This window comes from Saccostrea echinata, unplaced genomic scaffold (genome assembly GCF_033153115.1).
Source record: "Saccostrea echinata isolate AGI-Se365-2 ecotype Australia unplaced genomic scaffold, CSIRO_AGI_Sech_v1 ptg000036l, whole genome shotgun sequence".
Classification (NCBI taxonomy): domain Eukaryota; kingdom Metazoa; phylum Mollusca; class Bivalvia; order Ostreida; family Ostreidae; genus Saccostrea; species Saccostrea echinata.
Window position 1 is genome coordinate 1,650,495 of NW_026889785.1, and position 15,221 is coordinate 1,665,715.

The following is a 15,221-nucleotide window of genomic DNA, read 5'->3' on the forward strand; positions in this document are numbered from 1 at the left end:
GTGATATTTGAGTGAAAAAAACTAAGTTCAATTTGATTGAACATTTTCAGATTTCTTAAGAATTTCAGAAGAATTTCATGAAATCTTTCATGCACCCTTACTTGGCATTGGCAAAGTGATGAAGATGAGACTGAACATTCAAAAATCCATGTACATTATCAAAATATATCATCCAACATCATATGTCACATTGCGATAACAAGTAAATAGCTGCCATTTCCCTTGTTAAGGCCTGTACACTTAGTGGATTTCAAATCATTCCCAAAATGCATGAAAATCTTATGGCTATGAAATGAATATGATGACTTAAAAGTCATAAAGTCCTTGATTTTTCCCTAATAATAAAAGTGGATCATCAATTTCTCATATTCTGTCACAAATTTACATCTAAAAATTCTCTAATTGCTCTTCATGCACAAAATAAATCATCTTCAGGCAATTGGACTTTTAAGTTTGGCATCACTCAATCAATGTTTATAGAAAATGCAATCACTTATTCCCTGTTTCAAACCAGTTAGCTTGTGCTCATGTACACAAGGGAATTTGAGAGAAAAAAACTAAGTCCAATTTGATTGAACATTTTCAGATTTCTTAAGAATTTCAGAAGAATTTCATGAAATCTTTCATGCAACCTTACTTGGCATTGGCAAAGTGATGAAGATGACACTGAACATTCAATAATACCTGTATGTTATCAAAATATATCATTCAACATCATATGTCACATTGCGATAACAAGTAAATAGCTGCCATTTCCCTTGTTAAGGCCTGTACACTTAGTGGATTTCAAATCATTCCCAAAATGCATGAAAATCTTATGGCTATGAAATGAATATGATGATTTAAAAGTCATAAAGTCCTTGATTTTTCCCTAATAATAAAAGTGGATCATCAATTTCTCATATTCTGTCACAAATTTACATCTAAAAATTCTCTAATTGCTCTTCATGCACAAAATAAATCATCTTCAGGCAATTAGATTTTTAAGTTAGGCATCACTCAATCAATGTTTATAGAAAATGCAATCACTTATTCCCTGTTTCAAACCAATTAGCTTGTGCTCATGTACACAGTGATATTTGAGTGAAAAAAACTAAGTTCAATTTGATTGAACATTTTCAGATTTCTTAAGAATTTCAGAAGAATTTCATGAAATCTTTCATGCACCCTTACTTGGCATTGGCAAAGTGATGAAGATGAGACTGAACATTCAAAAATCCATGTACATTATCAAAATATATCATCCAACATCATATGTCACATTGCGATAACAAGTAAATAGCTGCCATTTCCCTTGTTAAGGCCTGTACACTTAGTGGATTTCAAATCATTCCCAAAATGCATGAAAATCTTATGGCTATGAAATGAATATGATGATTTAAAAGTCATAAAGTCCTTGATTTTTCCCTAATAATAAAAGTGGATCATCAATTTCTCATATTCTGTCACAAATTTACATCTAAAATTCTCTAATTGCTCTTCATGCACAAAATAAATCATCTTCAGGCAATTGGATTTTTAAGTTTGGCATCACTCAATCAATGTTTATAGAAAATGCAATCACTTATTCCCTGTTTCAAACCAGTTAGCTTGTGCTCATGTACACAAGGGAATTTGAGAGAAAAAAACTAAGTCCAATTTGATTGAACATTTTCAGATTTCTTAAGAATTTCAGAAGAATTTCATGAAATCTTTCATGCAACCTTACTTGGCATTGGCAAAGTGATGAAGATGACACTGAACATTCAATAATACCTGTATGTTATCAAAATATATCATCCAACATCATATGTCACATTGCGATAACAAGTAAATAGCTGCCATTTCCCTTGTTAAGGCCTGTACACTTAGTGGATTTCAAATCATTCCCAAAATGCATGCAAATCTTATGGCTATGAAATGAATATGATGATTTTAAAGTCATAAAGTCCCTGATTTTTCCCTAATAATAAAAGTGGATCATCAATTTCTCATATTCTGTCACAAATTTACATCTAAAAATTCTCTAATTGCTCTTCATGCACAAAATAAATCATTTTCAGGCAATTGGATTTTTAAGTTAGGCATCACTCAATCAATGTTTATAGAAAATGCAATCACTTATTCCCTGTTTCAAACCAGTTAGCTTGTGCTCATGTACACAGTGATATTTGAGTGAAAAAAACTAAGTTCAATTTGATTGAACATTTTCAGATTTCTTAAGAATTTCAGAAGAATTTCATGAAATCTTTCATGCAACCTTACTTGGCATTGGCAAAGTGATGAAGATGAGACTGAACATTCAAAAATCCATGTACATTATCAAAATATATCATCCAACATCATATGTCACATTGCGATAACAAGTAAATAGCTGCCATTTCCCTTGTTAAGGCCTGTACACTTAGTGGATTTCAAATCATTCCCAAAATGCATGCAAATCTTATGGCTATGAAATGAATATGATGACTTAAAAGTCATAAAGTCCTTGATTTTTCCCTAATAATAAAAGTGGATCATCAATTTCTCATATTCTGTCACAAATTTACATCTAAAAATTCTCTAATTGCTCTTCATGCACAAAATAAATCATCTTCAGGCAATTGGACTTTTAAGTTTGGCATCACTCAATCAATGTTTATAGAAAATGCAATCACTTATTCCCTGTTTCAAACCAGTTAGCTTGTGCTCATGTACACAAGGGAATTTGAGAGAAAAAAACTAAGTCCAATTTGATTGAACATTTTCAGATTTCTTAAGAATTTCAGAAGAATTTCATGAAATCTTTCATGCAACCTTACTTGGCATTGGCAAAGTGATGAAGATGACACTGAACATTCAATAATACCTGTATGTTATCAAAATATATCATTCAACATCATATGTCACATTGCGATAACAAGTAAATAGCTGCCATTTCCCTTGTTAAGGCCTGTACACTTAGTGGATTTCAAATCATTCCCAAAATGCATGAAAATCTTATGGCTATGAAATGAATATGATGATTTTAAAGTCATAAAGTCCCTGATTTTTCCCTAATAATAAAAGTGGATCATCAATTTCTCATATTCTGTCACAAATTTACATCTAAAAATTCTCTAATTGCTCTTCATGCACAAAATAAATCATTTTCAGGCAATTGGATTTTTAAGTATGGCATCACTCAATCAATGTTTATAGAAAATGCAATCACTTATTCCCTGTTTCAAACCAGTTAGCTTGTGCTCATGTACACAGTGATATTTGAGTGAAAAAAACTAAGTTCAATTTGATTGAACATTTTCAGATTTCTTAAGAATTTCAGAGGAATTTCATGAAATCTTTCATGCAACCTTACTTGGCATTGGCAAAGTGATGAAGATGACACTGAACATTCAATAATCCCTGCACATTATCAAAATATATCAACCAACATCATATGTCACATTGCGATAACAAGTAAATAGCTGCCATTTCCCTTGTTAAGGCCTGTACACTTAGTGGATTTCAAATCATTCCCAAAATGCATGAAGATCTTATGGCTATGAAGTGAATATGATGATTTTAACATCATAAAGTCCCTGATTTTTCCCTAATAATAAAAGTGGATCATCAATTTCTCATATTCTGTCACAAATTTACATCTAAAAATTCTCTAATTGCTCTTCATGCACAAAATAAATCATTTTCAGGCAATTGGATTTTTAAGTTTGGCATCACTCAATCAATGTTTATAGAAAATGCAATCACTTATTCCCTGTTTCAAACCAGTTAGCTTGTGCTCATGTACACAAGGGAATTTGAGAGAAAAAAACTAAGTCCAATTTGATTGAACATTTTCAGATTTCTTAAGAATTTCAGAAGAATTTCATGAAATCTTTCATGCAACCTTACTTGGCATTGGCAAAGTGATGAAGATGACACTGAACATTCAATAATACCTGTATGTTATCAAAATATATCATCCAACATCATATGTCACATTGCGATAACAAGTAAATAGCTGCCATTTCCCTTGTTAAGGCCTGTACACTTAGTGGATTTCAAATCATTCCCAAAATGCATGCAAATCTTATGGCTATGAAATGAATATGATGATTTAAAAGTCATAAAGTCCCTGATTTTTCCCTAATAATAAAAGTGGATCATCAATTTCTCATATTCTGTCACAAATTTACATCTAAAAATTCTCTAATTGCTCTTCATGCACAAAATAAATCATTTTCAGGCAATTGGATTTTTAAGTTAGGCATCACTCAATCAATGTTTATAGAAAATGCAATCACTTATTCCCTGTTTCAAACCAATTAGGTTGTGCTCATGTACACAGTGATATTTGAGTGAAAAAAACTAAGTTCAATTTGATTGAACATTTTCAGATTTCTTAAGAATTTCAGAAGAATTTCATGAAATCTTTCATGCACCCTTACTTGGCATTGGCAAAGTGATGAAGATGAGACTGAACATTCAAAAATCCATGTACATTATCAAAATATATCATCCAACATCATATGTCACATTGCGATAACAAGTAAATAGCTGCCATTTCCCTTGTTAAGGCCTGTACACTTAGTGGATTTCAAATCATTCCCAAAATGCATGAAAATCTTATGGCTATGAAATGAATATGATGACTTAAAAGTCATAAAGTCCTTGATTTTTCCCTAATAATAAAAGTGGATCATCAATTTCTCATATTCTGTCACAAATTTACATCTAAAAATTCTCTAATTGCTCTTCATGCACAAAATAAATCATTTTCAGGCAATTGGATTTTTAAGTTTGGCATCACTCAATCAATGTTTATAGAAAATGCAATCACTTATTCCCTGTTTCAAACCAGTTAGCTTGTGCTCATGTACACAAGGGAATTTGAGAGAAAAAAACTAAGTCCAATTTGATTGAACATTTTCAGATTTCTTAAGAATTTCAGAAGAATTTCATGAAATCTTTCATGCAACCTTACTTGGCATTGGCAAAGTGATGAAGATGACACTGAACATTCAATAATACCTGTATGTTATCAAAATATATCATTCAACATCATATGTCACATTGCGATAACAAGTAAATAGCTGCCATTTCCCTTGTTAAGGCCTGTACACTTAGTGGATTTCAAATCATTCCCGAAATGCATGAAAATCTTATGGCTATGAAATGAATATGATGATTTTAAAGTCATAAAGTCCCTGATTTTTCCCTAATAATAAAAGTGGATCATCAATTTCTCATATTCTGTCACAAATTTACATCTAAAAATTCTCTAATTGCTCTTCATGCACAAAATAAATCATTTTCAGGCAATTGGATTTTTAAGTATGGCATCACTCAATCAATGTTTATAGAAAATGCAATCACTTATTCCCTGTTTCAAACCAATTAGCTTGTGCTCATGTACACAGTGATATTTGAGTGAAAAAAACTAAGTTCAATTTGATTGAACATTTTCAGATTTCTTAAGAATTTCAGAGGAATTTCATGAAATCTTTCATGCAACCTTACTTGGCATTGGCAAAGTGATGAAGATGACACTGAACATTCAATAATCCCTGCACATTATCAAAATATATCAACCAACATCATATGTCACATTGCGATAACAAGTAAATAGCTGCCATTTCCCTTGTTAAGGCCTGTACACTTAGTGGATTTCAAATCATTCCCAAAATGCATGAAGATCTTATGGCTATGAAGTGAATATGATGATTTTAACATCATAAAGTCCCTGATTTTTCCCTAATAATAAAAGTGGATCATCAATTTCTCATATTCTGTCACAAATTTACATCTAAAAATTCTCTAATTGCTCTTCATGCACAAAATAAATCATTTTCAGGCAATTGGATTTTTAAGTTTGGCATCACTCAATCAATGTTTATAGAAAATGCAATCACTTATTCCCTGTTTCAAACCAGTTAGCTTATGCTCATGTACACAAGGGAATTTGAGAGAAAAAAACTAAGTCCAATTTGATTGAACATTTTCAGATTTCTTAAGAATTTCAGAAGAATTTCATGAAATCTTTCATGCAACCTTACTTGGCATTGGCAAAGTGATGAAGATGACACTGAACATTCAATAATACCTGTATGTTATCAAAATATATCATCCAACATCATATGTCACATTGCGATAACAAGTAAATAGCTGCCATTTCCCTTGTTAAGGCCTGTACACTTAGTGGATTTCAAATCATTCCCAAAATGCATGAAAATCTTATGGCTATGAAATGAATATGATGATTTTAAAGTCATAAAGTCCCTGATTTTTCCCTAATAATAAAAGTGGATCATCAATTTCTCATATTCTGTCACAAATTTACATCTAAAAATTCTCTAATTGCTCTTCATGCACAAAATAAATCATTTTCAGGCAATTGGATTTTTAAGTTAGGCATCACTCAATCAATGTTTATAGAAAATGCAATCACTTATTCCCTGTTTCAAACCAATTAGCTTGTGCTCATTTACACAAGGAAAATTGAGTGAATAAAACTAAGTCCAATTTGATTGAACATTTTCAGATTTCTTAAGAATTTCAGAAGAATTTCATGAAATCTTTCATGCACCCTTACTTGGCATTGGCAAAGTGATGATGATGACACTGAACATTCAATAATCCCTGTACATTATCAAAATATATCATCCAACATCATATGTCATTGCGATAACAAGTAAATAGCTGCCATTTCCCTTGTTAAGGCCTGTACACTTAGTGGATTTCAAATCATTCCCAAAATGCATGAAAATCTTATGGCTATGAAATGAATATGATGATTTTAAAGTCATAAAGTCCTTGATTTTTCCCTAATAATAAAAGTGGATCATCAATTTCTCATATTCTGTCACAAATTTACATCTAAAATTCTCTAATTCCTCTTCATGGACAAAATAAATCATTTTCAGGCAATTGGATTTTTAAGTTAGGCATCACTCAATCAATGTTTATAGAAAATGCAATCACTTATTTCCTGTTTCAAACCAATTAGCTTGTGCTCATGTACACAAGGGAATTTGAGTGAAAAAAACTAAGTCCAATTTGATTGAACATTTTCAGATTTCTTAAGAATTTCAGAAGAATTTCATGAAATCTTTCATGCACCCTTACTTGGCATTGGCAAAGTGATGAAGATGAGACTGAACATTCAAAAATCCATGTACATTATCAAAATATATCAACCAACATCATATGTCACATTGCGATAACAAGTAAATAGCTGCCATTTCCCTTGTTAAGGCCTGTACACTTAGTGGATTTCAAATCATTCCCAAAATGCATGAAAACCTTATGGCTATGAAATGAATATGATGATTTAAAAGTCATAAAGTCCTTGATTTTTCCCTAATAATAAAAGTGGATCATCAATTTCTCATATTCTGTCACAAATTTACATCTAAAAATTCTCTAATTGCTCTTCATGCACAAAATAAATCATTTTCAGGCAATTGGATTTTTAAGTTAGGCATCTCTCAATCAATGTTTATAGAAAATGCAATCACTTATTCCCTGTTTCAAACCAGTTAGCTTGTGCTCATGTACACAGTGATATTTGAGTGAAAAAAACTAAGTCCAATTTGATTGAACATTTTCAGATTTCTTAAGAATTTCAGAAGAATTTCATGAAATCTTTCATGCAACCTTACTTGGCATTGGCAAAGTGATGAAGATGACACTGAACATTCAATAATCCCTACACATTATCAAAATATATCAACCAACATCATATGTCACATTGCGATAACAAGTAAATAGCTGCCATTTCCCTTGTTAAGGCCTGTACACTTAGTGGATTTCAAATCATTCCCAAAATGCATGCAAATCTTATGGCTATGAAATGAATATGATGATTTTAAAGTCATAAAGTCCCTGATTTTTCCCTAATAATAAAAGTGGATCATCAATTTCTCATATTCTGTCACAAATTTACATCTAAAAATTCTCTAATTGCTCTTCATGCACAAAATAAATCATTTTCAGGCAATTGGATTTTTAAGTTAGGCATCACTCAATCAATGTTTATAGAAAATGCAATCACTTATTCCCTGTTTCAAACCAATTAGCTTGTGCTCATTTACACAAGGAAAATTGAGTGAATAAAACTAAGTCCAATTTGATTGAACATTTTCAGATTTCTTAAGAATTTCAGAAGAATTTCATGAAATCTTTCATGCAACCTTACTTGGCATTGGCAAAGTGATGAAGATGACACTGAACATTCAATAATCCCTACACATTATCAAAATATATCAACCAACATCATATGTCACATTGCGATAACAAGTAAATAGCTGCCATTTCCCTTGTTAAGGCCTGTACACTCAGTGGATTTCAAATCATTCCCAAAATGCATGAAAATCTTATGGCTATGAAGTGAATATGATGATTTTAACGTCATAAAGTCCCTGATTTTTCCCTAATAATAAAAGTGGATCATCAATTTCTCATATTCTGTCACAAATTTACATCTAAAAATTCCCTAATTGTTCTTCATGGACAAAATAAATCATTTTCAGGCAATTGGATTTTTAAGTTAGGCATCACTCAATCAATGTTTATAGAAAATGCAATCACTTATTCCCTGTTTCAAACCAATTAGCTTGTGCTCATGTACACAAGGGAATTTGATTGAAAAAAACGAAGTCCAATTTGATTGAACATTTTCAGATTTCTTAAGAATTTCATGAAATCTTTCATGCACCCTTACTTGGCATTGGCAAAGTGAATAAGAAGACACTAAACATTCAATAATTACTGTACATCATCAAAATTATTCTGGGAATTACTTTTATAAATTTCCACACGGGCATAATTTAAATGCTCACAAACATGGAATAATACATCTGTGACTTATATATCTGCAAAAGTCAATATTGAAAACTAAATATCCTTTTCTGTTTCACATTTCTTATCTACTTTCCAATAATATCCAATCCAAAAATTTGACAACTTCTGCTTGCAAAAGTGTCTGTGACATCATTTGATCTGGAGTTAGAAGATCTTTACATATATGCTTTTGTTTGCAAAATGTCTTTTATCCCTCACTGGTATACTTCACTTCACCTTTTTTTTGTTGTGATTTGCTGTTGTTGTTTATATTGAAGATTACCCGTATTCAACGAAATGTTGAAATGTTTTAGAAAGTTATAAGCCTCAAACTGACCATGTCAGATTAGGCTCTCCTCAGCGCTAACGTGCCTCGGCGGACCGTCTAATATCTACATAATGGACAGTTTTCGGCTCATGAACATTACATACTTCCCTCTTTAACCATGTACCCTGACAAAAGGAATCGACCGCTTCGTATTTCCATAATATTTAATATTCAGGAGAAGAACAGTTTAGTCCGAAAATAATTAAGAAATACTATAAGGAATGAATAAGTTGTCAAACCTTTCAAATCGAGTACATGTAAGTCTCGTTATTAAAAATGCGTCTTTATGCATGTATACATGTACAATTTATTTTAGAGCACAGCTCGAAAAACGAACTTCACCTAGGCAACAAATGAAATATTTATACATTTCGTGATCTTCATAGCTGAAATGTAATTGTGAAAAATATGACGCCGCAGCGTTTATGTGTGCACGAAATTATAAGAGTACGCATTATATGCATATATTTACGTTTCCAACTGATTTTTCTGTGATAATTCTTTGAATGTTAAGCGCAGACCTGTAGTACACGGGGAGGGGGAAGGATACTTTTTTTTTAGAATAATCTTTTGCTGTAGTTATAATAAGTAAGTTCTGATTTGGATGCCGTTTACGCCCCCCCCCCCCTCCCCCCTTGTCAACGTTATTGGAGGTTGCCCTCTCCTTTTCAAAACCTTTGCTACGGGCCAGAAGTGTATTAATTTCTCTACATTTTCAACTGGGTGTAAATTTCGCCAAATGAAAGCTCTAATTCTTTTATGCATGTTAATTTCTCCTACTGTCATTGTCTATGATATTAGTGGGCGGTTACTATGGAAATTAAAATTAAATTTTGTGTATTTTAATTCTATTTGATAGCATTTTTGTTTAAATTCATTTCTATTTCACATATAATTGTAAATATAAGGAATCAGATTATAGTTTGTTGGGTATATCAGGGACATCAACAATTGTTGGAAACATTGAGTAATTTATGCATAACGGGCTTCGCCAGTTATGCAAATTATCCCACGTTCCAACTATCTTTTAATGCCCAGGAATACCCAACAAACTAAACACTGATTCCTTAAATATACTTACATATTGTAAAAAAAAAAAGGGGGAGGTGTCCAATAAAAGGAGTGTATCATGTCATTTATTTTACATTTACTGAGTGGAGGTAAATACAAAATTTATTTTTTGAACTTTACATTATGATAAGTGTCTTCCGTACAAATTTAGTTGATAAAAATACACAGTATATAAAGGTAACAAAGACTTAGAACTGTGAACCCTCTCAATTCGTCAAAATAAGTCTCAGTTTAGATCTTGATCTAAATACTATTCATGACAAACCGATGACTAAACACTAACAGAAACAATTGTCTTGCAGTTACACGTACATTACATTACCAAATGTGCATGTATAAATATATTGTCTGTTTTCTTCGTTTAGAAACTTTAATAACTGACAGAAATTAAAAAAAAACATTAATGTTTTATACACAAAATATAACCTTGGTCCTCTATTGTATACTACATGTATGGATGAGATCCTAATCTACACAGAGACAGCGACATCAGAACTGGAACTCTGACTGGAACCTCTTGCGTCTTTGTAATTTTGTAATTTTATTTTTACTCATCTGAGATTGCATATAGCGAAGTAACCAAGAGCACGAATACTTCGAACTTTTTAAAAAGAGAAATAGAGCATGTAATGTACATTTACGTTGAGAAAATTAGTTTGGATGCAACTTCTACATCTGCCGATATTAACTCCTTTTGTAATTTTTTCAAGAAAAACGGGAATTATATCCTAAATGATAATCACATAGGTCTATCTATTAAAAAAAAGAGTTTTAAGATACATATAAATTTCTCGTGTTATCAATAACTTAATTTTAATGTAGTGTGTGTGTGTGTGTGTGGGGGGGGGGGGGGTTGTTGTTAATTTAAGTGCAAATGGACATGCAGCATAAATGATAATTAAATTCTTACAGAAATTGGTCTTCAATTTTACTTGTCTAAAATATAAGAACCATTATGCATTATCTTCTACAAAAGAGGCAACATGACTTCTATTCTTAACCCCGGTTTGCATGTAAATTTGATGCAGGTTCCAGATACTGTCTACAAAAATTATCTTCTGTAAAATGCATAGCTTTTCACAATGCATGTATATGTTCTTCATTAATTCAAATTAGAAACTCACCACTTTGGGTCAAAGTACAACTTTTCAAGATACAGTCACTGCCCCATTTTGGAGAGTATAACTTCAGTTTGTACATTCAAATGTTACAATCAGCCACATCCAAATCCTTCTTTCCGAAAAACGATATAAATAATGAGTACTACATGTACGTACTGAAAAAAAAAACGTGTGAGACATTTTGTAAAATAGGTCCTATGGAAGCATAAATATTTTTATAAGTTTTTTATCTTATACTTTTCTCTATCATCTTTTGTAGTTCCACACTTGCCCCTGGGCTTTTGATTTGAACAAACTTGAATGTACACTCCACAAAGAGATTGACAATTTGTAACTCCCGGCCCTTACATGTATATTTCGAAAATATATTGTTTTTAAAATTCCTTCTACCTTTCTTTATAGTTATCATATTTCTTTGTTAGGAAATTAAAAATGACAGAAAAAGATATACAAATCTTAACCGATATAAGACAATATTCTGGTGTCCTCTACCACATTTAGATTATTTTTTCCTTCAAATTGAAAAAAAATGGTACAGGAGAAAAGTATGAAGTACATACTTTCTTGACACTCCTATCTATATTTTTACCTAGAAAACATTAACAAACTTGATACAATATTTCCATGTCTCTTAATAATGATGAGAAAAAAGACCAAGAATCAGACATAGTTAACAAATACCCCCAAATCGCTATTCTATAGGAAGGAAGTGGTATATATCAAAATATAATGACGAAACATTCATTAAAAAATTTACGATAATTATTATAAACATAGTAAACCATATTCGCAATTCTGTATTAAGTTTTGATTTATTCCATCAATTAAAATGAAAGATAATACACTGTATCATTATAATAATCACATATAGGGGAGCACCTGTTCTTGTATTTATAAGTAGCTATTATAATATTCTTAAGGCTGCGTACGAAATAATAAACTGTATATGCATTGTAGAAATCGTATCCCCTTACATGCAGACTATTAGAAATCCCAATGTTCTCGATTTATTAACCGAACGATTGAAAAAAAAGCATAGCCAGTATTTCTTCCATGTGCATGATTTGAACGCGTGTCAAAGAGGAAGTAACTTGGAAAAGGTCATTAGGTTCGTGCTGTGGAATGCAATGTAAACAAAACACTAGCAACTTGTTCAAAGAGAGGTAATCAGCTAATAGCGTTTGTAGGTCAAAGTTGCAAAACTGGAAAATTTTCTATCTCGATGGAATGCATCAATTTCTATGATCTTTATTAAATTTCAATTTGATACACTTGTCAAATCATGCCAATGTGCCTCTATAATTATTTGTTGTAACTGACAACATAAAATTATTGAACAGAGATTGATTCTTCTGCAAGATGGTTAGCATGATTGTCTCACTCTGTATATAGATAAAACATTTCATAACAATGCATGGACTAGAAATATTAAAAAAAAAAATCTTATCGCATACATGTATTAAGTATCTTTTACATGTTGAATTTGCTTTATAATTTCAAAAATTAATAGTTAAAAAAATATAATTTGACAAATCATATTAATCTCTGTATTTTCAAAAAATAAATAAATAAAGAATGAAAATTAGACAGGAAATTATTTTTGAATTGAAAGAAATGCACTATATAATATGATGTTATGTACGATCAATTATTTTGTTGTAGTCAACTAAAATTTTCTAGAAATTTCTTAGAAGTGACAATTTTTTTTTTTGGCTGCAATAATTTTATATACCCAGAACTTAATGTAAATAGATAGAGCAGGTGATATTTTCCCTAAGTTTAGATCCAGACCAGGACTTGAACCTGGATATTCCATTAGTGATTAATGGTTGCTTTACCAATTAAGCTATCTGGACTTTTGTAAGAAATTACCCTGCTCATGAATAAATCCCTTAATCTCATCTTATTTATTTTTATTCAGTATATTCTTTAAAAAATACAGTTCTTATTCATAACAACATTATTACAATTATATTTATTTATTTTAAAAAAAATTAAAAAATAATTAAATAAGTATTTTTACAGACATTAAACGTCATATTTCTACATTTACTCAACCATTTATTTCAATGTATGATTTTTAAAGACAATTCACTACATATAACTATGTTAGATTTTTTTTAAAAAGTTGAATTAAATATACTCCAACTTTATAAATAAAGTATTTTAGTCATTGCCATTACCTCAGTAAATTTATACATAAAATTGCATTAGAACATCTGTTGAACATGACAGATTTATTGCGGTGTTTTCTCGGACAAAATTAACTGAAGGAATTTATCTTAATTTCAATACTCTGATCACCAAAAAGTTTTTTTTTTTTGTTTGTTTGTTGTCTTTTTGTTCTGATTTGTTTTGTTTGTTAGTTGCTTTTTATTTCTCTAGGTTTAAATGACCCATCGTATTTGCTGAAGATGTAACATCGCATTTTGCTTAACTTAAGTAAAAAATTCAAATATACAAAATCAATTGACAAATATCTTTTGATATTACCTAAATACAACATGCTTGTCTGAGATAACTTTCCATTCTCCACATTTTGCAAACCTGTTTTTGTTAATGGCGTGCACTATGAAAATAAACAGAGATCGGGCAAACAATCACTTTGTTGTTCACAAACTGAATATCAGTAAATTCCTCTTCATGTTTCTAATTTGAAAGAAAACAAACTGAAGATTCGTCCAGTAGGCAAAAGTACATGTATGAATTTCCTTGTTTTCCAGAAAGAGTGAATATTTCCAACCCACGGAAATCTCCAACGATAATGCTTATGAAATATCTGTACACATAATTGTACACAAAATACCAATGTCTTTCTTAGTACCTGGAGATTATAAGAAACGAAGCAGTACTAAGTATATTTTCAATCGCCATTACTTTTCCTCTAATGTAGGTCGGGCATGCGTACATCTCGTATATACAAGCGACGAAGAAAATTGAGCACAAGGATTTATAAAAGCAACGATTTCTTTTGATTTCTAGATATATATAGTGCTGATAATTTTATTGCTGTGAGATATTGCGTTTTTACATAAACACTGAGAAGAACTCTTTCATATATATCAAATTTAAGAAAGAAAACGACGAAAAACGGCAGTTTGCCTCTATTGGCACATGCAGACGACATCGATATATACGACGGAAATGGGTACCCTCATAAACATCGTTCAAATAATATGTTATTATTAACATATAATATTTTAATGGTACTCAATGAAACGACAAAAGATTGTTCTTTCTTTTGGTATAAATATCAGGTTGCTTCGCGTTAGAATAAAGAGTTAGTTGAGATTTAAAAATCAAGCAGACCATTAGCGGCAAACGAAATTTTGCACCTATGTTCCGTTTGCCTCCATTGGCACACACAGACGATTTCGTTTGCCGCTATTGGTACAGATAGATTTATATATATATATATATATATATATATATATATATATAATAATAATAATAATAATAATAATAAATAAGTAAATAAATAAATAGTTAAATTGCACATTTACAATTCATGAGATTTGAAGAATGAAGTTGATTTCGGTTGTCGCCGACTTTCAGTACTCCCAGTACTGCGATTCCAACTAAGAAGTTACCAATATGCATGTCTGACCGCTTATCGATAACTGTTTTCTAGGGATATTTGATGAATGAATATACAAAATGCATAGAAAGAAAAGTTTAACAAAAGAAAAGAATATATAGGAAATTTTCTAAATTTCTACTTTCGTTTTGAACTACGTACGCCATGACAGGTGTGTTTGTAAAGTGCTTTGGTGTGTGTCGTGATGAAAGAATAAGGGTAAGTGTATCAGTGGAGAGAACAGCCAACTCAATTAAAAAAAACCAACCATTTCTTTTATAAAATTAACCTATGATGTTTGTTTAATGTTGATCGTTTTACCGATAAAGCAAAAGAGCCGATT